This window comes from Tenrec ecaudatus, chromosome 2 (assembly GCF_050624435.1).
Source record: "Tenrec ecaudatus isolate mTenEca1 chromosome 2, mTenEca1.hap1, whole genome shotgun sequence".
Classification (NCBI taxonomy): domain Eukaryota; kingdom Metazoa; phylum Chordata; class Mammalia; order Afrosoricida; family Tenrecidae; genus Tenrec; species Tenrec ecaudatus.
This window is the reverse complement of record NC_134531.1, coordinates 85,775,481-85,799,564: the sequence shown is the minus strand read 5'-3', so window position 1 is coordinate 85,799,564 and position 24,084 is coordinate 85,775,481.

The window sequence follows — 24,084 nt, the reverse complement described above, 5'->3', positions numbered from 1 at the left end:
CGTGCAAAGGCAATTTGACTGTGGGGACCGCAATAAACGGTGATCCCCTTGAGAAGAATGGGAATTCTGGAACGCTTCAGTGTGCTCATGAGGAAGTTGTGCAGGCATCAAGAGGCAGTTGTTTGAACAGGACAAAGGAATTTTGTGTGGTTTAAAATCAGGAAAGGTGTACCAGGGTCGTATCCTCCCATTAGACTTGTTACATGTGTATGCTGAGCAAATCATCAGGGAAGCTGGATCATATGAAGAATTATGTGGCATCAGGACTGGAGGAAGGATGATTAACAACCTGAAATATGCAGATGATGCAATCTTGCTGAAACTGAGAAGGAATTGAAGCACTTGCTGATGAAACTCAAGGATTGCAGCCTCCAGTGTGAATGACAGCCCAATGACAAGAAGACCAAACTCCTCACAACTGGACATATAGGTAAAATCATACATGGAGATAAGGTTGAAGATGTCAGGGATTTTCTCTAATTTGGATCCACAATCAATGCTCATGGAAGCACCAGGCAAGAGATCAAAGATGCATTGCATTAGGCAAATCTGCTGCACAAGACGTCCTTAGAGCACTGAAGAACAAGGATGTTACCTTGAGGACTAAAGTGAGCCTGACCCAAGCCATGGCACTCTAATAAGGAAGAGCGTAGGAGAGTTGGTGCATTTGAATTATGCTGCAGAAGAATGTCAAAAGTACCATGGACTGCTAAAAGGACAAATCGATCTGTGTTTGTGGAAGAAGTAAGGCCACAGTGCTCTTTGGGGACAAGGATGGCAAAACTTTGTCTTACCTCTTTTGGACATATCATCAAGAGAAACCAGTCCCTGGAGAAGGGCATCATGTTTGACAGAGTGGAAGGGCAATGACAAAGAGAAAGTCCGTCCAGGAGTTGGATGGACGCAGTGGCTACACCAGTGGGCAGAGGCATAGGAATGACTGTGAGGAGGGCGCAGGACCGGGCAGTGTTTTGTTCTATTGTGCATTGGATCGTGATGTGTCAGAAGTGTCTGGATGGGCACCTAACAACAGCAGCAACAGCGATCTGAAGTGATACAAAGCTATTGTAAAGGTGATTTCGTCATTTCTCTTATAATCTTTTATTTCCTTTAAGAGTCATAGCTCCTTTAGGTTTTTATTTATGGTCTTTGTCTTCCCCTTTCTGAATTAATCTTTTGAGCTACTTATTTTTCATAATTGGGAAACATTTCAGAAAAATCTTGTATTACTAAGCAAGATGCCTTCACTATGAAATGTTAAAAATAAACAAAATTAGGCACCTGGGCCCCAGTGGCAAACTTCTGTTTTATAAGAGATGCTGGTGTGAAAGTGTGTAGGGTACAGTAGAACATGACTCCTAAGTAGGTAAATTCATTCATAAGAAAGGTGCCCAAATGACCACCCCTGCTTTCAATTCTCTCGCTGAAAAGAGAGCTGGGCCTGCCAATTCCATATAGCCAAAGGGGGCTCTTCTCCCTGATTTTCAGCACTTGCACTTCCAATATCTTGCACTTCACTGAAATCCTAACCACATTGCACAACAGGCTCAGACAGGCCAGCCTGGCACATCCTTCGACCTCCAGGCCTGGGCTGTGAACTTGAACCATCAGAAGGTGGGGCGCTGGGAGGGTGGCTCTTTCCAGCCCTAGAAACAAAGAGGGGCAATGCACCTCTTGGTATCTTTCCTAAGTGATCCCAGGGTGGCTGTGACTTTGTTTCAGTCATCACGTGGGCCAATTTCAATGCTAATTAGGCCAGTTGTGGGGACTGCTGTGAATTTGTACAGGAGGGCTCTTTCTTTGATCTGCTCCATCACAGTGTAGTCATCTGCTTACCAGCGCCAAGGCATAGCATGTATAATTGAACGTGGAAGAACACACCTTCATCTGTATTAACAAAGAAAACGATTGAAAACCAACAGACTAATTAAGGGTAATGATGAACAATTTTGAACCGCAATTTTTTTTTAATACTGGAAGTTTGCTCCTGGAGAGCATAGGGCGGGAGAAACGTGCCCTACCTTCTGTGCAGAAAGCTCTCAAGAGGAATCCTGCTGCATTTTTATGTCTTTTCACACATACTGTCTTATATATATGTTTTTCTGATAAAAACACATGACGCTGCATGAATTCCATGAGTGACCTGAGGAGGAGCAGACTGCTGGCACCACTACCCATCATTGTTGAGCAGAGTAGTTAATTGGGCAAATATGTCTAGGTTTGGTGGGTTCGCGAGCACAGTCACTGGGCAGCAGCAACAACCGTGCTCTTGTAATGTGAATAAAATAGCAAGCAGCTGCTGCTCGAGCGCTGTGGACGATTCCCTTTCCTTGGCTCCTCCCACCTTTATCCACTCCATATTATTTTGTTCATCGTTAGGTACTCACCTGAAAAGCTATTGCTATGACAAAGGAGGAGAGAACGCTAGAAGAGCAAGTTTGGCTTGTGTGGGTTGTTTATTGTAAATTCATGAGTGTGGATTACTCTTATAATAGTGACTACTTTTAAAAATAATTTGATACATGAGTTAAAATTGGTTACAGCTGTATAATGAAGGGATGTCTTTAACAGACTGTAAGAAGCTTCTCAAATAACCACCATGACCTTCCAATTATTGTTAAATAAGGGTAGGATTTTGAATTTTTCTTAAAGTATAAATTGTCTGCGGAGCTAAAAAAAATATATAAGGCAGAACATTTGCTTGAATAAAGTGCTGAAGGATATTTGATCACTATTCTTTTGTAATTGTTCCCTATAAAGGGTAGATACTCAAAAATCTACTCTCTTTATTTGACTTTTTTTTTCCTAACTGGGATTAATTTAGAGGGGAAAAAGTATTATCTTTGCTATTGCTTTTCATGTAAACAATACAGTTACATCTAAATGTAACAAGAAAATTTAAATCTTAATTTAAAAGGAACTCAATTCCCCAGCATCTCCACTTTTCAGGAGGCTAAATTATGAATTTTTTAAAAAAATGTTTCTTCTGATCACATTGTAATCCAGATAAGATAAGACTCACAGCCCTGATTCAGACTTTCTGGTAAGGCTCAGTGTGTCACAATGTATAGCTTTCTTCCCTTTGATAAGGCCAGTTTGCCAGAAAGGACAAAGTGCGTATGAGCAATACATTACTCAACCACTTGTATACATGCATCTATTTTTCTTACCAGGTCTCACTATTCAGAAAGGTACAGACATGGCACCATGATAAAAAGGGTCATTTAAAAGACTTCGCAGAGGCTCTGTACTGTGAAGGATTGAATTTTCACTTGAATGCCTACATTTTCACATCTTTTTCTTTGCAGAAATATTCTTTTTGAATGGCAGACTGCAATTGGGTAGGTAGCTTTTTTTTAAGTCACTGACCAGGAATATATAAAATATTAGAAGGCATTTGTCCCAGTGGAAGAACACAGTTCACTGAAAGGCGCTGGGTGGCTCTGAAGGATGTTACACAGCTCTGCCTCTTCCAATTGGAGCGTTCCCTTTGACAAGAGTTTCAAGTTCAGTCAAGGTGGAACACCAGAGTATGTCACTTCTAAATGGACAGTTTAAATAACTTATAAAATCATTAGCACCAAAGCCATCTAACTGATTTTTTAAAATTAATGATCACACCAACACTCTGTGATGCTCACCTTTCCGACATGATTGCTGAAGACAAGATGGGTGCATAAGATAATATGATGAAGAAATCTCATGGTGCCCGGATATTATAAAATAAAGTGTCTGGCTTAAAATTAAACAAGCTTGAAGGCTTGAAATGAAACAAGCGGCTATCTAATAGGGAAGCAACAAAGCCCACACGGAAGAAGCACACCAGCCTGTGTGATCACGAGGTATCCATGGGATCAGATCTCAGGCATCAGAAGACCCAAAACAAACAACCGAGGGGGGTTATGAACGAATGAGGGGCGTCATAATGGAGACCTAAAACTCATCTGTAGACAGTTGGACATCCTATCACAGTAGGGTCCTAAGGAAGGGATGAGTCAACCAGGGTGCAGTGCCTACTGATGAACATTCCTCTAGTTCTTTAATGCTTCCACCACCACCACCACCACTATCATGACCCCAGTTCTATCTTACAAATCTGGCTAGACCAGAGCATGTACACTGGTACAGAGAAGAGCTTTTGACACACAGAATCCAGGACAGATAAACCCCTCAGGACCAATAATGAGCGTCGAGATACCATGAGGGTAGGGGGAAGTTAGGGGGCAAAGGAGGAGAAAGGGGGAAACCAATCACATTGATCGGTGTACAAGCCCCCACTGCCCCCCCCATCCAGTGGACAAACAACAGAAACATGGTGAAGGGAGACAGCAGATGGTGTAAAATATAAAAACAAAAATCATTTATAAATTATCAATGGTTCATGAGGGTGGGAGGGGATAAAAAGAGGAGCTGATACCAAGGACTCAAGTAGAAAAAAAAAATTTTGAAAATGATGATGGCAACATATATACAAATGCACTTGATACAATTGATGTATGGATTGTTATAAGAGCTGTAACCCCCCTGATGATTTATTAAAATTAATAATAAAATAATCATACCCAATGTATAAGGGAACTTCCAAATGTACCTGTGAGCACTCCATTATCTTTTAATCCCATTTTCCCATGTACCTTTTGAATGCCAGGTGTATATTCTTATACAATATACAATAAACTGGAACATATAATGTTGGTTCCAGTTTATTTCATCTATCTTTATACTTCAACATGTGATTGTGATATTATGAGAGCTCTAGTTCTGACTCATTTTTAAAACTTATAAGTTTTCTTTTAGTGGTTTTGAATATCCCAAAGTAACCTAAAAGGGCCGAGGGAAACAGACAGAAGTCTATTTAATAAATACACTAAAATGTCTAGTCTTGGCTATTGGATTCCTTGTAGAGTTCCTGTTAATTTAGTTCATTTGAATGCAACAAATATTTCTTGATCTTCTACCATCAGTAATGTATTGTGCTAGGATTATAGCGGTTATAAAAATGAACAAGGCCTCTTCTCTCTGCCCTTAAGAATTCTACAATCTAATGAGCCAAAATAAGGTAGACAATCATAATAAAATGTAAAATGTAATGAATACGAATAGAACATCACAAAATAATATCAGAACTTATTAGTGAGATTTCTCTGGCAGAATTGAAGAAGACATCACACAGGAGACAGGATTTAGACACTGCCTTGAAAAGTGCATTCAGTTGCAGTCGCTGAGGTGAGGTCTAGCTAACCTGTGTCTCAAAGGCTGATTGTGAGCTTGATTCTCCTCGACCCTTATGAATGGAGAGATGGACAGCTGTCTCTACCTCTTTTTTACACATATCATCTTGGGTAAAGTATGGACTAGTGCTAATACTAGCAAGATCATAATTCACACCTACCAATCCCTCAGAGGGAGAAAGATGAGACAATCCGTTCCTGTAAAGATATGCAGCCTTGAAAATTCTAAAAAGGGTCTCTAGGCGTTAGGATAATCTGGATAGCGGGGGGGGGGGGGGTTGTTTGTTTGTTTGCTTGCTTTCCATCTGGCTAGTGGGAGTTTCTGAGCAAGAGAGTATCCATCACAACTACAGTTTGTATGAAACTAAAAACCAAACCCACTGCCACTGTGTCAATTCTGACCCAGAGTAATCTGTAGTACAGAGCAGAATTCCACATATTGTTCCTGCATTTTACTTTTTGTTTTACATTGTAGTCTGTGTGCCAGTTTACGAAACATATTAGCTTTCCAGTCAACAATGGATACATCTTTTGATGGCACCAGTTGTACTCTCCTCACTTCCTCCCCAGAGGCCATATTTCTGGTTTTCCTTCTGTTCCACCCCTTCTTGCCTCTGAACTTTGTTGGGGGCAGGTGTTACCCTGGTGGTGCAGTGGTTATGCACGAGCCTGTGATACACAAGGTTGGCAGTTCAAAACCACCAGCCACTCTTCGGGAGAAAGGGAAAAAGATGAGGCTTTCTGCTTCCCAATAATTACAGTCTCAGAAACCCACAGGGTTTCTACCTGCTCTACCTGAGCCTGGAAGGTTTGGGGCTGTCCTTTTATTCTGTACAGTGGGCTGTGCCGAGGAGCACACTCCTCCCTGGTGTTATTCTTCACTTTATGAGCCTATCTGTTACTGGGCTGTAAGTTGATCCCAGGGGGTACTCCAGCTTCAAAAGGTGCCGAAGAGCTAGTCTGGTGGTTTTACTAGTCTCTACAAGAAAAGGAAGTCTGGTCTTTATTTCCCATAGGGTTTCCAAGACAGCAAGTATTTCTGAAAGCAGACTGCCAAATCTTCCTCCCAGGGGATGTCTCGTGGATTTGAACTGCTCGTCATTCAGATAGCAGCAGAGCCTCTAACCATTGGGCTAGGTAGGTTTTCTGTCCACTTGGCTGGGTCAGGATTCTCAGTGGTTTGGCAGTTGAGGGCTAATAATCCCTTACCTAATCAAATCCGTAATAAGATCTGTTGTGAACAACCAAGCATCTGTAAGATTTCCGTGCAGTACAACCCTCTTACTCTGGTCACAATCCCGATGCTAGTGAAGGGAGGTTTCCTCAGGGATGTGCCACATTTCCTAGATAAATAGGTACTGTAGAAAACTTGCTTGGTTATTGCTGGGTCTGGATCCTGCACCTGACTTGTTGACCTGCAGTTCTTTGGACTTGGGCTATCAGCAACCTGCCCTCTGACCTGCTAAGCATGATTTCATTCACCTCTCCAGTCACGAGCCTGGCCTACTGACTGAGAATTCAACTCGCTCTGCCACCTGTGGTGTTCCTGCCAATCTTGGTTCATCTGCCCCTGAAACTGTGAGTTAAGACTTCACAGCTGATCCACACACCTGAAACCAGCCTGTGCTTACCAGTTTCTGCAACGGTATGAGCCATTTCTTGATAGAAATCTCTTGCTCCCACAGCAGAAAGTATGATTGCTTTTTCCACTAGGGTTTCCAAGTACATGGATGTCATTGGTTTTCCTCCCTAGAGGACCTAGCCTAACACAACCCTTGGGCCACCGGGTATTCCTGTGGTTCGATAGTTCACATAATATTGTTCTTTTCTCCTCATGTATGATTTATTTGTTTTTCCTTATCTTTTCTTGAATTTTAATTCTCTTTTTACCCCCTCTCCTGGTGGCACCAACTCATTGGAATACAGAAACCACAGACAGTATATCCCATACAGAATCATTCATATCCACTTGGGAACCAAACGAAATTGCTAAGGAACTCCATCGTAGCAATACTGGGTTTTATGACTCCAACTATAGTGAGAACTGCATATTGTCATTATATAAAAATACTCAGAATTACGTATAAGTTATATGGACTCAGAAACCATTTTACATTCCTTCGAAAACAGAACAAGGACACCTTGTTCACAGTCTAGAACAAGACTGAAAAAAAGATATTTCATGGCTTTTTAAGAAATAAATTTGCAAGATTGACTAATGTGTGGCTGATTTCATTTATAAGTGTTGACTTTTGTAAACCTTTTAAGTGCATACATTGTGCAGTCAGTGTAGAAGGATATGGAATGATTCCAAGGCGATGTTTGGTAAGGGCTGCCTGCTGCAGTCCAGCGTCTCTCACAGGGGTTTCTAGGAACTGGCAAAATACTGCTACATTTTATATATTTGGGCTTGCTAATCAGTACAGGCAGAGATAAATTATCCATCTCTGAACTTTATATTACTTTTAGCTATGATAATAAGACAAATTCTAGTTTGAAAAAAGAGAGACTGTTGAGGTACGGGAGGAGAATGACAATAAAAAAGGTGAATTCCAGCTTGATATGGTTTTCAGGCAAGAGGTTATTGTGCATGAAATTGATGGATCTGAAAGGTGAGCTACTGCTATTCAGAAGGACTATCGGATTGGTTAGTTTAAGGATATAGATGTACCTGGTTTTGTTACACTTTGCTTTATTGCACTTTGGAAATGTTGCACTTTTTTTTTTTTTTACATCATGAAAGGTTGTAAAGATCTATTGGCACCATTTTTCCAAAAGCATATGTTCCCTTTGTGTCTCCATATTACATTTTGGTAATTCTCACCTTATCTTAAACTTTTCCATAACACTCTTGTCCACTAAATATTGCCACTGTTGTTGTTGTTATATGCCGTCAAGTCAGCTCCAATAGCAACAGACTAAAGCACCACCTGATCTGGAGTTGTCCTCACAATTGTTGTGGCGTGTTAGCTCCTTATTGCAGCCACTGTATCCATCCAGCTCATGGACAGTCTTCTGTTTTGCTAGCCTGCTGCTTTACCAAGTGTGATGTCTTTTCCCAAGACCTGGTCTCTCCTGATTACATGTTCAAAGTTCATGAGATGAAGTCTTACCTAATAGACAACACTATAGTACGAACAGAACTTTTATATGCACCGAAAACTCTGATGTCAGAGTGCGTTAAGAGTTGGAATGACAACTGCAGAGTTAGCAGTTTGAACCCACTAACTGGTCCAAGAGTAGAGACTACCTGCTCCTGTAAAGAGTCGCATTCTTGGACATCCAAAGGGACAGTTCCACTTTATCCTGTAAGGTCACTGAGTGTGAATCACATGCAAAGTTGGTTGGTTGATGGAAGTTGGTTTAGCTTTTGGTTTGGGAAACCCCCTGTCCCTGTCCACCCCTCACTTTCCCACCCCCAAAGCGACTCACTTTATTACGCCATTCGCTGTATTGTGGTGATCTGATCTGGAACCCAAACTTGCCACATCTCCAAAGTGTGCCCGTCCTTAGGCGAATGCCAAGTCGGGTGCACGCCATTCATCTTGGTCAGAGTTTTGAACTGCTCTAGTCCCCTGGGGATCTTGTTAAAAATGCAGATTCTGTTTCAGTATATCTGGAATGGAAATGCAAATTCTCAGCAGGAATCCAACCAGAATGAGCCAGTTTAAGGCCCTGATCCTGGTGTCCCATGTCTTTGTTTCTCAGTCCAATCAATTGCCTAACACTTAGTCATCATGACAATTGATATGGCTGATTTGACACTAAAATAATTGAATCAGCGGCCCTACACTTATACTCAATATCTGGAGTGAGCAGGCACCGTGGGATATGGGGGAAGACATGCTCAAAAGACAATTAATAAAAAAGGGAAAATTCACATCTATTCATTCATAAAATAGGGGTATTTTCATATATAAATGTTTAAAGCATGGCACTAGTCTTTGCAATTTTAAAACCGAGATACTATTAAAAATGGAGAATATTGACATTCATTTAGATATCTTGGTGTAAAATGTTGGCCTCTGTAGGCACAATTTTATTTCCCTTTATACTGAAAGTTGCTACAAGTGAAATTATAGCCTAGAAGGAAAATAATGGTGATCCTGAAGAAGGTGATATAATGACAAACCCAGCAACCAAAAATAGCTGACTTCTTTCTTAGTCTTGTGAGTATACAGGCCACAATGCAACATTCTTACATCTGGACACTCATGTTGAGTTCCTCACTTATTTTGCCCTTAAATAAACAGAGATCAACTAGGAGCTCCTATCTTTGTTTAGGTTAAAAATCAAACAAAAAGATACAATAGAGATATCAGTATCAGCAAATACTCATTTTTCTAAAGTGCTTATGTATTTTTCTATTCCTTATTACGCTCACGTTTCTGAATCTTTTCACTGGACTATTTCGGAGGACTCATTTCTTCTGCATTTTATTCTCCTGCTAGCTATATTGTCCACCCCTCTCTTTCTACTATGAACAGTTTTTTAAGGAGTGCTCCGTGTCGCTCACTCCACATTGCTTCTCTTGTAAGATTCCTGTCTCACATCTCTTCCTGGCTTTGGACCCTTGTATACCTCTCCCTTCCTTTCTGCCTCTATGGATAAGATGCTTGTAGCCCACAGCACCAGATAAATATGTTCTTTTTGATAAGTGTGGAGCATGAGAGTTGGGAAAGTGTGGCTAAGCATGGCAGAAGGAAAGAAAAGACAAGTTTGGAATTCCAATTTGTTAAAACATTGATCCATCTGTTCCCTAGACAAGAACAGCATCATGGAACAGTGAGCTGCTTGCATAGAATGATTCATAACAGCCTCCCCCCTCCCACCCCCACTCTAGCCCTACCAAGTCCTTACTTCTGAGAATATTTATTTAGGTTTAGGTCTTCTAGTTAAAATCTTCTAGGTGACCTCTAAGTTCAAGAAAATGCCTTTTTGTCTCTTTAGTTCTAGAATGTATAGTCTGAGAAAATGTTTTTAATTAATATGACTATTCTAGCCAAAAGCCTGTATGTGATATATTATAAATCTAGCGATTAGGCCAGTGGTTATGAATCTACTTTGGAAGGAGTTATCTGTTATAATAACAGGCAAGATTAAGGTGGAATGTATTGAGTCCCCAGCATCCTAGAGGGTGCGAACTAAGCCACCATCTTTTATTTTCCTGGGGATATGGTCTACTGAAAAACAAAAACCACCCTTCCATCAAAGTCATTGCTCTGTTTTGAAGAGCTCGCTGGAGGCAGAGAGAGAGAGAGTCCCATGATTATCAAGGAAGGAGAGCCACCAGTGAAGCAACATTTAGGATCCTTGTCTGATATGGCAGACGTAACAGAAGTCATGCTACATGGAGACCAGAGACTGAGGCAAAGAGACCACAAAATAGAGCCAAGAGCAGCTCCCAGACTAGAAGACGTCAAGGAAAGCAGCAAGTGGGCTTTCTGGCTCATGAAGACCAAAGGCCAAGGGATTATACCGCTTAGAGAATGAGAGAGAGACTCGACTGTTGGCTGAGGAGAAGTATTACTGGGATCAATGACTATATCCTTAATATTTTCTGATACTGGCTTTGGGTAGCCTGTTAACTTCTCTTACCCAATTCCTTAATTGTAAGTGTAGTCTGTGAGTGCTGTATGGACATTTGAACCTAGCTGTATAGCAGAGGTACATGGGAGGAATGACTGGTGCTGGTTACTGAGAAAGGAGGATGGAGGGTGGAGACATGTCTTATCTCTGCCTGTGGCAATTGGCCTTGGGTATTTGTGGGGATGGATTCTCCTTCTCCCTTGACTAACTAACTAGAATAGGCCAAATATGGCCTCCACTTGGTTAACTCATATGGCATATGTCAATATGGTACGTGAATTAATAATTACCTATAGGGTAGCTGTTATAAACAACATACTATGTTTGACAAGGTGTTCCACAAATCAGAAGCTTATCGATGTTGTATAGAAATGTGAGTAGAAAATATTTGGTCAGATGACCTTAAGTTGAGGCTCAGCACTTTGTAGCTCCCAAACAAACAAACACACTAAAAACAAAACCAAAAAACAACCAAAACTGATGAGGAATCAGTTCCAACTCACAGATACCCTGTATGTGTCCGAGAAGAACGGTGCCCAATTCAATTTTCTGCGGTAGGTTTGCTGGAAATAGAGCATTGAGCCTTTCTTCCCAGGTACCTCCTGGTGGGTGGGTGGGTGGGGCGGTCAGGGGAGGGTTTGGAGGATTTGAACTACCAACTAAGCCTGCTAATCATTTACATTCCCCAGCAATTCTATGGGGGAAAATATGTGACTGACTGCTTTACATCTCATTTTTCTCTTTTATAAAATAACAATAATGGGATTCTCAAGTCATTAAAAGAAACTAATGTTGGCAAAAATTATTTATAAATGAAAGGAAAAAGCAACATGAAAAAGTGCAGCTGGGCTGGCTTGAAATTGAGTTGGGGAGAGACAGAAATGGCTTTCCCAATGGCTAGGTCATAAGGGAAAATGAGAAAAAGCGCATTTCCCAGAGAGGGCGACGAAGTGCCTGAGGCTTCTGGGTCATATACCAATATAAGAGGAGACGTTTGAGATCCATTTCAGCTCACTGTGGGGGAGAAGCCCCAAGCTTGGGAGTTAGCAAAGGGAGCCCCTCTGCTCTCAATCCCAGCACCAAGAAGGGACTCCACCAACAACCCTGTCTTAGTGAATTTACACTTAGCTCTGTCTTAGTGAATTTACACTGCAACCCTAAAGAATGAGAGGGACTGTGGGAGGCTACGGATCTGGGTTTAGGCACTAGAACTTTCAAGCACTGCTGACTAAAGAAGTCAAAACAGCACTGAAAGAAAGTGGTTAGAAATAGAAGTAGAAAGTGTCGAAGCAGTTGTTTGTTTACAAAAAGGTTAAGGATGTCAAGTGAGTATTTTAAGGAAACACATCTGCCAACCTGGTTTCACTGGTGATCTGATGTCTGTTCTTCACTTAGACCCCTTTAGCTGGTAAAGCCTGACAATCATAAATTGACTTATGACTTCCTCTAGGGAATGTTGAACATATTTAACAGGATAAAAGAGCATCATATATATTGTCACCACTTTCAAAATTCCTAAATGAATTCAATTGTAACAGAAAAATTATGAGATAATTTTGCTATATTCTTACTGATAATACATATTTTTCCTTCACATATACTAAAAAAATGCCAACTCCTTGTCTTTCTGTGCTTCAGTAGTTATGAATTTCCAGGAATCCAAAAGACAATCCTCACTCACTATATTGGCTTGCAAATAAACAGTCTCTTAGAAGCAATGGAGCTGGCTGGACCTATGAAGTAAAACCGCTCAGGATTCGGAAAGTCTAAAGCATTGCAACTGGAGATGTGAACGATTTGAAGAGTTTCCCTGGTGCTAGGGTGAGACTGCTGCTAAACGACTCTGTTGGCTCTGCAGTTCTGTTCTCAAACACCACAAGAGGAGTGAGTTGGGAAAATCCAAAGAGGAGCTGAGTCTTGGATCCTGAGTCTTTAGGAGCAATGAAGCCACCTGTCTCCAACCAGCTGGCTGCCTCAGGTAGTGGGCCTAATAGGGTGGCCAGTGAGGGAAGCAACATTCCATGAGTGCTTCATATACAAATGTGAGTAGGACACGGGGAAGTCGTCCATGAACGGAGAAGTAAATCTTCCCAAATTACCATAGAGTGACTGTGATAGTTAGGTCTTGTGTCAACTTAGCTGGGCCAGGATTCTCAATGGTTTGTCAATTGAGGTCTCCCTTGTAAGGTGATCTAATATAATGTAATCAACTCTGCGATGTGATCCTCTGTGAGCCACGCAGTTACTCAGGTCTCTTTGGGCGTGTGGTCTACTCAATATTTCAGAAGGTTCTGTGGAGTGACTAATTCCTTTTACTGGTTTGCTTCCTGCATTTTGTCTCATCAAACGCAGGCCCACCAGATTGCCTGCCTACAAGCTTGACCTATTGACATTGAGCCTGTGGTCCTCTTGCTTCGTCTGCCCACTTCATAGTTTGTCAGCTTCAGCTGCCACACAAGTTGGAAAAGCCTGAAGTTTGGCCCACGGATCGGAACCAGACTTGATTTACTCACTGCTACAACTGTATGAGCCATTGATGTAAACATCTCCATGCACAGGTATAAACCTCACTGGTTTCGCTTCTCTACAGAACCCAGCCGAACACATTGACTTCCTCCCATCTAATTATCAAGGATCTTGAAGCAATAATTTCCTGCTTTAGAAAAAATAATAACATGAAAAATACTGAATTCCAAGAATTAGAGGGGGAGATTCATGTCTACTATTTCATGAAAGTATCAATAGTGTTGACAGTTGCCAAATATATCAGATATATGGTAGGCAGGTTTCAGTGGAATTTCAAGATTGAGAGAGAGTATGTAAAATGGCCTAAAGTCAACTGCGGGGGTGGGGGGTGGGGAGGTAGGGGGAGTGGCCTTGACGGGTGTGTGAGTAGTCAAGGGGTCTTTCCGGCTGGCTCTGTGCTGGCAGAGGAGTTCCTCCAGGTGGAAGGAGGCCCTCCAAGGACAAGTGGGGAGGAGCAGTCTCCCTGAAGCAGTGAGGACATTCACTGCTGCTGCAGCAGGACCCAAAATCCACGAAACAGCTGCAAACACTAAGTATCAGTGTGGAGAATACAAAGTGTAAATCAAGAAAAAAATGGAATACATGAAAACTTAAATCCTAGGCATTGCTGAAATGGACTAGTATTGGCCATGATGAATTGCACCATTATGTGGTCTACTATGCCAAATATCAAATATCATTTTGAAGAGGAATGACACTTCATTTGCCATCAATAAGAACATTTCTACCCTAAAATACAACCCTTTCAGTGGTAAGATAACATCCATGCACTTTCAGGGAAGTCCATTTAATATGCCTACTATTTGAAATTACATACAAATAAAAAATACAGCTGAAGAAATTGAGGATTTTATTAATTTCTGCAGTATGGAATTGAGCAACCCATGCAATTACATTGACCATCACTGGTCATGCGAATGCAAACATTGGAAACAAAGGAGGGTCAGCATTTGGAAAAGATGGTCCGAAACAAACAACACCAGAGACCACATGATAGGCTTCGCAAGACTAATACTCATTACAAAGATCTCCATAGGCAGAGGCAGGGAATATGGACCTCAGAGGTTTTAATACACTGGGTGTGATTCCTGTGTATTCCACTAATGTGGGAAGAGACATTGGAGAAGCTCACTCTCATCTGTCAGAACAAGTCCAGCAGAAACTATGATACAGACCACAAATTGCTTATATGAACATTCAAGTTGAAAACCTAATGGAAACAAATTCACACGAGCCCAAATACTTTGAGGTATAGATTTGATGCATTAAGCTGAATTCAGTTACTGAATTAATCAATTACTTCAGTTAATTAATTAATCATTGCAGAACAGATGGGTTGTGGAGTGATTTTAAAAGTATGCTATATGAAGAAAGCAAAGCTCACTAAAAAGTCACGAGAGAAAAAAAGATCACAATGGGTGTCAGAGAATACTGCCACGTGCTCATGGACAAGTGAAAGGAAGAGACGATGCAGGAGGAGAACTTTCCAAAAGATTGCAGGAGCTGGCTTGAGAGGACAAAGAAGTATAATGAAATGTACAAAGACCTGGTGTTAGGAAACCCAAAGGAAAGGACACACCTGACATTTCTCAATCAGAAGTACTGAAGAAAAAAAATTCAAGACTCTAATTGCAATAATGGAAGATACTACGGGATAAACAATGAGCAACTCGGGAAACCTCAGGAGAAGATGGAAAGAGTACAGAGAGCCACTGTACCAAAATAATTTATTGACATTTACATATATGTATGCACACAAAATCAAGAGCAAGTGATCTTGAAGGTGGAAGTCCAAATTGTTCTGAAGACATTGAAAAGATTCCAGGAATTGACAACAATACCAACAGACAAATGCGTGCTGTTACTTATCCATCTAAGCCAAGAACTTTGGGAGACCTAGCCAACTAGGTGGAAAAGATGCATATTCACACATATATTCCCACAAAAAATGATCCAGTAAATGCTGTAATTCTTGAAGACTATCATTAATATGATATTCAGTGAACACATTTTATAAAGATAATTATAAAAACAGTTGTAGCAGATGGACAGGGAATTTCTAAAAATTCAAGCTAGAGTCAGAAGAATATATAGAGGTATTTGTGTTTCATAAACTATGCAGAGGCATTCAATTGTGTTGCCCATAACAAACGATGAATAACATTTTGAAGAATGGGAATTCCAGAACACTTCAATGTGTTCATGCAAAACCTGTACATATAACCAGAGGTAGTTAGTTCTTCAAACAGAGCGAGGGGGTACTGGGTTCTTTAAAATCAGGAAGGTTCTTATCAGGATTGTGTGCTTTTACCATATGCATCCAATCTGTATGCTGAAAAAATCATCTGAAAAGCTGGACACTATGTACAAGAACACAGCCTCAGGATTGAACGAAGGCTCATTAGCAACCTTTGATATGCAGGTTACATAACCTGGCTTTCCTGAAAGTAAGGAACGACCTACTGAGGAAGATCAAAGACTAAACAGTTAGTATGCTTTAGGATGGATTACACCTCAACATAAAACAAAACTTCTCACAACTGGACCCACAAGAATCATGATCAAAGCAGAAGATATTGACACTATCAAGGATTTCGTTTTCCTTGGATCCACAATCAATGCAATGGGAGCAGCAGTCAAGGAAGGATCGATGGACCTTTGGGGGAAATAGAATAAGGGTTTCAGAGGATGGGGAGTACAGTGGTGGGGGTGGGGGTGGGGGTGGGTTAAAATGGAGATGATGTCTGGGAGTCCAGGAAGAAAAAGAATGGCTGGAAGCTGATTGTGACAGCAGTTGTCCAATTCTGCTCGACATGATTGAACTACGGAATGATATGGCATATGTATTAGCTCCCAATTCAAATATATTATATAAAAAAGAAAAGATGGACAAATATGTTGAAAAATTGTTTCTTTAAGAGTTTAAAACAAAGATGTTAGGTTGAATACTTAAATGCACCTGACACCAGTCATGATATTGTCAGCCACCTTTTATGAAATTAACAGGGGCGACACAAGAAAAATGAATGTCTTTGAACTATGACGTTTATAAGAATATTACATGTACCACGGACTGCCAAAATAACGAAGGGATTGGTGCTGCAAGAAGGGGAGTCAGGGCGCTCCTTAGAAGGGAGAGTGGAGAGAGGTTATCTCACGTACTTTGGACAAATCAGCAAGATTTAGGGGAAAGACATCATGCTTGCTAACTTAGGTGGTCAAAGGCAAAGATGAAGACCCTCAACAGGGTGGAATGACGGAGTGGCAGCAACAAAGAGTTCAAACCACACTAATTGTAAGGATGGTGCAAGACGGGACAGTGTTCATTTCTGTTGGCCATTGGGTTGCTATGAGTCCGAGCTAACTAGACGGCACCTAAAATAACACCAACATGTTCATAGTAACTCTGTATTGGATGGAGCCCTGGTAACGTAGCGCTTACATGTTGGGCAGCAATTTGAAAAGTGTGCAGTTCAAACTCGCCAGCAGCTCTGAGGGAGAAAATATGTGCCTTTTACTCTATAGCCAGTTATAGTCTCCGAAAGTCACGGGGGAAACTCTATGTCCTAAAGGGAGGCTATGAGTCAATACTGACTTGGTGGCAGTGAGTTTGTTTGTTTGTTTGTTTGGTGTAGTAGACACCAATTTATATTTCAACTTGCTCAATGAGACAGATATTAGTATAACCATTTTATCAATGAGAATAAAACTAAAAGAAATACCATCTAGTTTGCTCCAGATTTCATAATTTCCACTGCAATTTAGTCAATTCCAACTTATACTGACCAAAGAGGACAGAGCAGAATTGCTCCTTTGGGCATCTGAGACTGCACATCTTTATAGGAGCACACAGCTGCATCTTTTCCCCTCAAGGCGGTTTCAACTGCCAGCCTTGCAGTTAGTAGCCCTACACTTAATCCATAGTATCACCAGAGCTCCTTTCTTAATTTATACATGACTAAATCGGGATTCAAATTCAGATGTCCTGCTGAAAAGTCGAGTTCTACTTTTGACTAAATACTTCTTGAAAGTATTGTGATGAGTTAGAGGATAATCAAAGGAAGCACAGGACTGTGAGATAGCATTGCTGCATTGACATTGGGCAACAGTTGGATAAAGGTGAAATGGAGAGGAAGTTCCTCTGAGCAGTACATCTTCCACAGGTAGCCTCTCATGAAAAGGGGAGTGAGGCAAGGGAATTCCAGGGGCGAGGGACAGAGTGGGCTTACCTCACTAGCACCAGTCTTTCGGGAGTCTCTGAGTCAGATAGCCCCACAGAAATGAACATTAAACATGCTAAAAGTTGAAACACAATGTGATAGGTAGGTTTTTTGTGCCAACCTGACCAATAGGAACATATGGGCTTAATCGTGCCCCAGTTTGATTGGAGGGCAAAGAGATAAATGGCTCTGCAAGGTCCACCCCCCCCCACCCCCCTCCGCGCTCTCTGGTGATCAGAGTATGCTAGAGCTTGCATGTTGCTGCTGTTCTCTGCCTCAAACTGTGAGCTGCACTACCTGTGGGCCAGCCAATCAATGGATCATGTCGCGAGAGCTTGAGGCTCATTTGAGACTTGCTTCACCAAGCTGCTGGTAGGTACATCGCTTGAGCTTGAGGCTGGTGGTTTGTCACCTTGCATTTCTTGTGTTCGATATCCCATCTGGGCCTGCTTCCATAAGCTCCCAAGCTACTGAATGTGGGTGACCCACCCTGCTGCTTGCTACCTGTGGGCAGACTCTGTCCCAGGGAGAACTCTGCTTCCTTGACCTTGGAGCCGGCAACCCACATGAGTTGAAGGACTGCCAGTATATTAACTGTTCCACGGAAGTGAGTTGAACTGAGCCCTCTGTGCTGCTGTGTGGACTAATTTGCTGTCATATTCCTTCTCGCTGTGTAAACCTATCCATATATATATAATCATAAATGACTTGATTTCATTTCTCCAGAGAACCCTGCCTAACACAGCCACAAATAAAATCAAGACAGAAACACATATAAGTGATCTTTATATTTGACTTGAAAATGTGATTTTCAAAAGTCTTATTTTGTGGCCAGTAATTATCTTTGAATTTTAACCCTGCCTCAATCCACTGTGTTTTATGAGATCAGTGTAAATGTTCCCGTAGAGTGGAAAAGATTTAAATAATATTCTTTTCGGGTAGTTTGATCACATACTGTTAATTAGGAAGATGAAAAATAGAAAAGTTCATTTCAGTTTTACATGACCTGGTGTGTGCGTGTCAGCTTTCCGTTCATGGAGTGGTGCCTTTTGCTTTTCCAGCAGATCAGGTGCCCCGTGAGGGGATGCCGTGTGGATAGAAATGACAGGCTCTCTGCTCTCACCAGTGTGAGAGGAATTGCAGGAGGAACTGCCATTACCCCGACAGAGCTTACACACAGAAAGCCCTTGAGTGCCAATGGGAAACTGAACTCTAGTGAGTGTATTTCGCTTTCTTTAATATTTTATATTTAATAAAAGAATGGCAATAAAGCATTTACCATCAGAGGTGTATACAGGAATATAAAACCTTGAACAAGAGCTACAGATGATTCATTAAAAAGTGTCAAAGATGATATCACAGACACTTTCAAAATATTAATGGGATAAAAGCACCATAGGCACGCCTTCTCACACCATTCCTTCTAATTCAGAAGTGTGAAGGTAAATCTTTGGGGGCAATAAGCCATCTGTGTCAACATGTGATGCTTGCCGATGAGCTGACTTCAACCCCTGACCTTAGTCTTCCAATATAGTACCTGTGTCATGTATGTACAAGTGCATTACTATTAAATATTTCTCATTATTGCTGAGTTCCATTTGCCTGGGAAGTTCTGCAGCTCGCCTCGTAGGAGCTCTTGAAACTAGCCAATCCACCACCGAAAGGCAAATGTTAAATACATTAAGGGGCAGGACAGCACTGCTTGCTCTCCCACGCACTCACCCATCCCCTCACTCACTCAAGCACAAGAGCTCATTGACCCTATTGATAGGAAAGGCCAGTGAGGCTTGCAGAAATTTTGCAAATTAGCTCATGTCCCCTGTGGGATATACAGTAATTTACACTTAATAGGAATTATAAAGAGGTCTCCTACCAAAATGTGTCGGAGAGGCAATGGGTTAATAAGAAACGTGAACTCAAACTCCATAGAGAGGAGGCTGAGAGCCCTACCGCAAACGAAATGGATGCATGAGGGAATGCAGTCAGGGGCCCTGGAAAAGAGCGGCCAAGGAAACAGCTTCTGAATTGGTCAAAGGCAGTGTTGATGATATTGCGAAAGCAGATGACTGACTACTGCATGGTCTGTTTGATTTAAAAAAGTAACTCGTCATTTTAATTCACGATGAGTTTGGCCCTTCTGGTGGAGGGGGGACATGAAAAGACAAATTGTTTGATGTCAGAGTAGACAAAAATAATTCAACTAACACACTCCACCTTCACTGTCAGACCAATTGGTGTGGTTTATAAACGCAGCATCTGTGGGCAAATGAATGTGTCTGGATGCACGCTGTGGGAGGGAGGTGGGAGAGTGGAAAGGTAGCAAAGAGAAATCTTTACTATAAAGCAAGCCAGTCCTGGGGCTCAGAATTCTCACAGCAGATTAGTGATGTTTGTTAGCTAGATATCTAAAGTTGTTAAATTGCCCTAACTTGTGATGCTGTCTTACTGGAGCTGGCACTTCTCTGTGCGTTATGTCACCAGTAGTTGGCAGGATTGTCTTTTTCACGCACACCCATGCGCACACCCTTACTTTACAGATACTGCACCTCCTTATTGTGTACTAGCAGAAAGAAATTCTTTGAAAACAAGAGGTCTCTGACACTCTAGGGAAAATTCTCCTCAGGCTATTCTGTTTTCCCCCTCCATTTATTTCCCCCTAGGAGGAGGAAGGAACGAAATCTGATTCTGGTTAATCCAATGAGAAGCAAAGATTCTATAACTCAAAGTTTGGATGCGGAAACATTTGCCTAGTCTACCAGAAACCTCCAAGAACAGGGAAAAGGGCTTGCAATGTGCTAAAAGTTCAAGCCATTTAAAATAAACCAGCATCAGTAAAGACTTTTGGCATTAATAAATATATAGCTATTACTAGCTAATTACAATAAACCATGTTTAAACCAATGCTGATTTATTCAAAGTAATATGTAATTCAAAGTCACTGGTAGGCCTGAACTGATTAGATGTTATGCATGCCTTAACAAAATACTAAATAATCTGGGAGAATATAACCTCAATTCAGCTGATTAATGCCATTGAATTCTGGTGTATTCATCGATAAATTAATAAGAGTTTACTGCAATCAATCCTAGACTCACCTTTGGACCTGAAGGAATGCCTTCAAAATGCCTGGCGGCCTTGAAAAGCTGGTAGACTGCCAAAGACCCTATTTTCCTATCCGTATTCTCCCTATTTAACTTCATTTTTCTCTGCGGAGAAAGTCTAAAGCAAATTACAAGAGAAATAGGCGGGCATCATGGTTAAAGACAGAGTTTGGAGCCAGACTGTTTGGGGTTGTTGCCCAGCTCAATCACTTCCTATCTGAGAGATTTAACCATTCCGTGACTCAGTTCACAGATTTGTAAAATGAGATGATAATAAGGGTATATGATTCATAATACTGTGTATGAATATTAAATGAGCCCTCAGTTATAATGTAACCAGCAGAATGTCAGAAGATAGAATATTTCATATTAGTGTTTCTGAATAAATAAATGTCCTCAGCAAACAGTGATGTGATGGGAGAATTTTCATTACTTCCAAGTGACCACAACCAACTCTTCCTGAAAGAACAGCTGCCATCATAGAAAGCCCAAGTTTCCTCTCCTCTGTCTTCCTTCCTAGCCCGAGTCCCTTGTGGGACTTGGAGACCTCAATTACTCCAGAGAGGGTGCTGTTCCTAACCTCTCCCCACTGTGCAAGTCAAGAACAACTTCTGCTCTTGTTCTTACAAATTATCTCTTAAATTAACACTGACATTTCAATTTCAGAAGATCCTTGTACAGTGTTGTGTTACTCAATAAGCAAGGTAAATATGGGTTTATTGTGCTTTTACCAATCTGTAGTGAACAGTTTCACAAAATTTTAACTCTGTCTTGTAAAAAAACCCCTGTGAGATTGTTCTCTACAGATTGGTATGAACCGATATGCATTTTTCACTACAGGTTAGTTAGTAAATGTAAATAGGCAGTTGGGCTGTGGTGGTGGTGGTGGTGGTGGTGGTGGTGGTGGTGATCAGGTGCTATCCACTCATAGAAGCCTGCGGTACACAGAATGAAACACTGCCCCATGCGGTGCCACCGACACAGTTGTTCATATACTTGAGTTCAGTGTTGCAACCGCTGTGTCAATCCATCTCATTGAGTGCCTTCCTCTTTTTCACTGCTCCCCTCCTTTAGCAAGCATGCTGTCCCTTCCAGGGACTAGTCGCTCCTGAGGACTCTTGGTAGTGTAGTGGCCACACATTGAGCGGCAGTTCGAAACCACCAGCCCCTCCTCAGGAGAAAGATAGGGCTTTCTACTCATGAAGAATTAGTCTTGGAAACCCACAGAGGTAGTTCAACTCTGCTCTATAGGGTCAAGGAGTGTCAGAGTTGACACGAGCATTCTGGCTTTACTTTTTTATCAAGACAGACCTGGTTTTTCTTCCGTCCGTCCTCAATACTCTTAGCCAGCACTGTAATTCAAGTTCAAATGTATCAATTCTTCCTTGCCCTTCCTTATTTAATGTCCACTTTCACATACTTTAATGTTATTGAAAACACCATGGCTTGGAGCTGGTGTACCTTAGTCTTCTACGTAATAACCTTTTTTTGCAATTTTTTTAAAGAGGTTTTGTGCAGCAGATTTACCCGGTGCAATGTGTTTGATCTGCTGACTGCTGCTTCCATGAGAATTGGTTGTGGATCCAAGTAAGAAGAAATCCCTGACAATTTTGCATGTTTCTCAATTGATCATGACATTACTATTGGTCCAATTATGAGGATCTTGGTTTTCTTTACATTGAGTAGTGATTCATACTAAAAGCTACCATCCTTGTCCTTCATCAGCAAGTGCTTCAAGTACTCCTCACTTTCAGCAAGCAAAGTTGTGTCATCTGAATATCACGGGTTATTAATGAGCCTTCTCCTATCCCAATGCTCCATTCTTCTCCATATATTCCAGCGACTCTAGTTATTTGCTCAGCATAAAGATTGAATAAATGTAGTGGGAGGGTACAACCCTGATGCTTACCTTTCCTGATTTTAAACCGTGCAGTTGGAATGCTAACCCCCAAACCCATGGTTCAAACCCACCAGCTGCTCCATCAGTGAAAGATGAGGCAGTCTGCTGCCATAAAGATGTGCAGCTTCAGAAACCCTGGACAACAGTTCTCTTCTGGCTCAAAAAGTCTCTATGAGCTGGAATCAATTTGATCGCAATAGTTTTTGTACCTTGTTTATTATACAAGGGGATACCCCCCAAAAAAACACGGATTTTTCTATTCACAGCTATGTATTCAAATTATTTTACAAAACAACCTTATCACCTTCAAGGTACTCTCCATTGCACTTAATACATGTGTCAAATCTGCAATTCCATTCTTGGAAACATTTTTCTTTTTATTTATTTTTTTGTTTGTGTGTTTGTTTATTTAAACAATTTTATTGGGAAATAACCCCCATATCATACAATTCTATAGTTCAGTCATATCAAGAATGGTTGTACAGTAATCACGACAATCAATTCTAGAACATTTTATTCTTTCTTGAATTCTTTGTTATTAGCTCCCCATTTCTCCTCAACGCTCCTGTCAAACCCCCTGCACACCATTAATTAGCTACTGTCTCTATAGATTTACTCATCCTAAGTTTCGTACATTGAAAAACATACTAAACAAAAAACAAAGAAATGAAAAAGCTAGCAACAACACAACAACAAAGATAGAGAAAAACTTCAATCAAAAAGAAAGCAGAAAATATTATAAACTAGAGCAACTTTAAAATGGGTCAAAGAGAGATTAAATGATAAGGTGTTAGATTTTACTGTAACCACATCTTCCATAATCTACTGCCCTATGCAATATGCATGACAGCTGGGCTAGTCACAGTCCTTGTCTATGTTCAGAGGAGGTGGAAACATTTTTAAAACTCATCTGTTTGGGTGGCTGACAGCACCTCCTTCGGTTTTTCTTCACCTTTTCTACATCTTCAAATCACTCTCTTTTGATTTACGTCTTCATTTGTGGAACCAGAAAGGTGTCATGCGGAGTGAGGTCAGTGCGTAAGGTGTGTGGGGCAAGAGAGGCATGCTGCTTTCTGCCAAAAATCTGGGCACTGAGATGGCTGTGTGAGCTGGTGCATTGTTGTGGTGGCAAAACCAGTCCCTTTTCTGTTACAAATCAGGCCTTTTTCGTCGCACACTGTTCCAAAATCTTTTCAGAACATCTAAATAGAAAGCTTGATTAACAATCTGACCCGCTGGGACAAACTTCAGATTCACTGTGAGTTGACATTTTTGTCCTCTCAGGAAGTTGATGGACTTCCAGAACAAGGTTGATCATCAATTGACATTTCAACTTGTTTGAAATGAGAAAACCACTCATACACTTGAGTTTTTCCCATAGTGTTCCCCTTGTAAGCTGTGTTAAACATCACAATAGTTTCTGCAGCATTTGTCCTGAGCAGGAAACAAAATTTCACAACCACACGTTGTTCTCTTAAATCAACCATCCCCCCCGAAAAACCAAGGTTTGAGCAAAA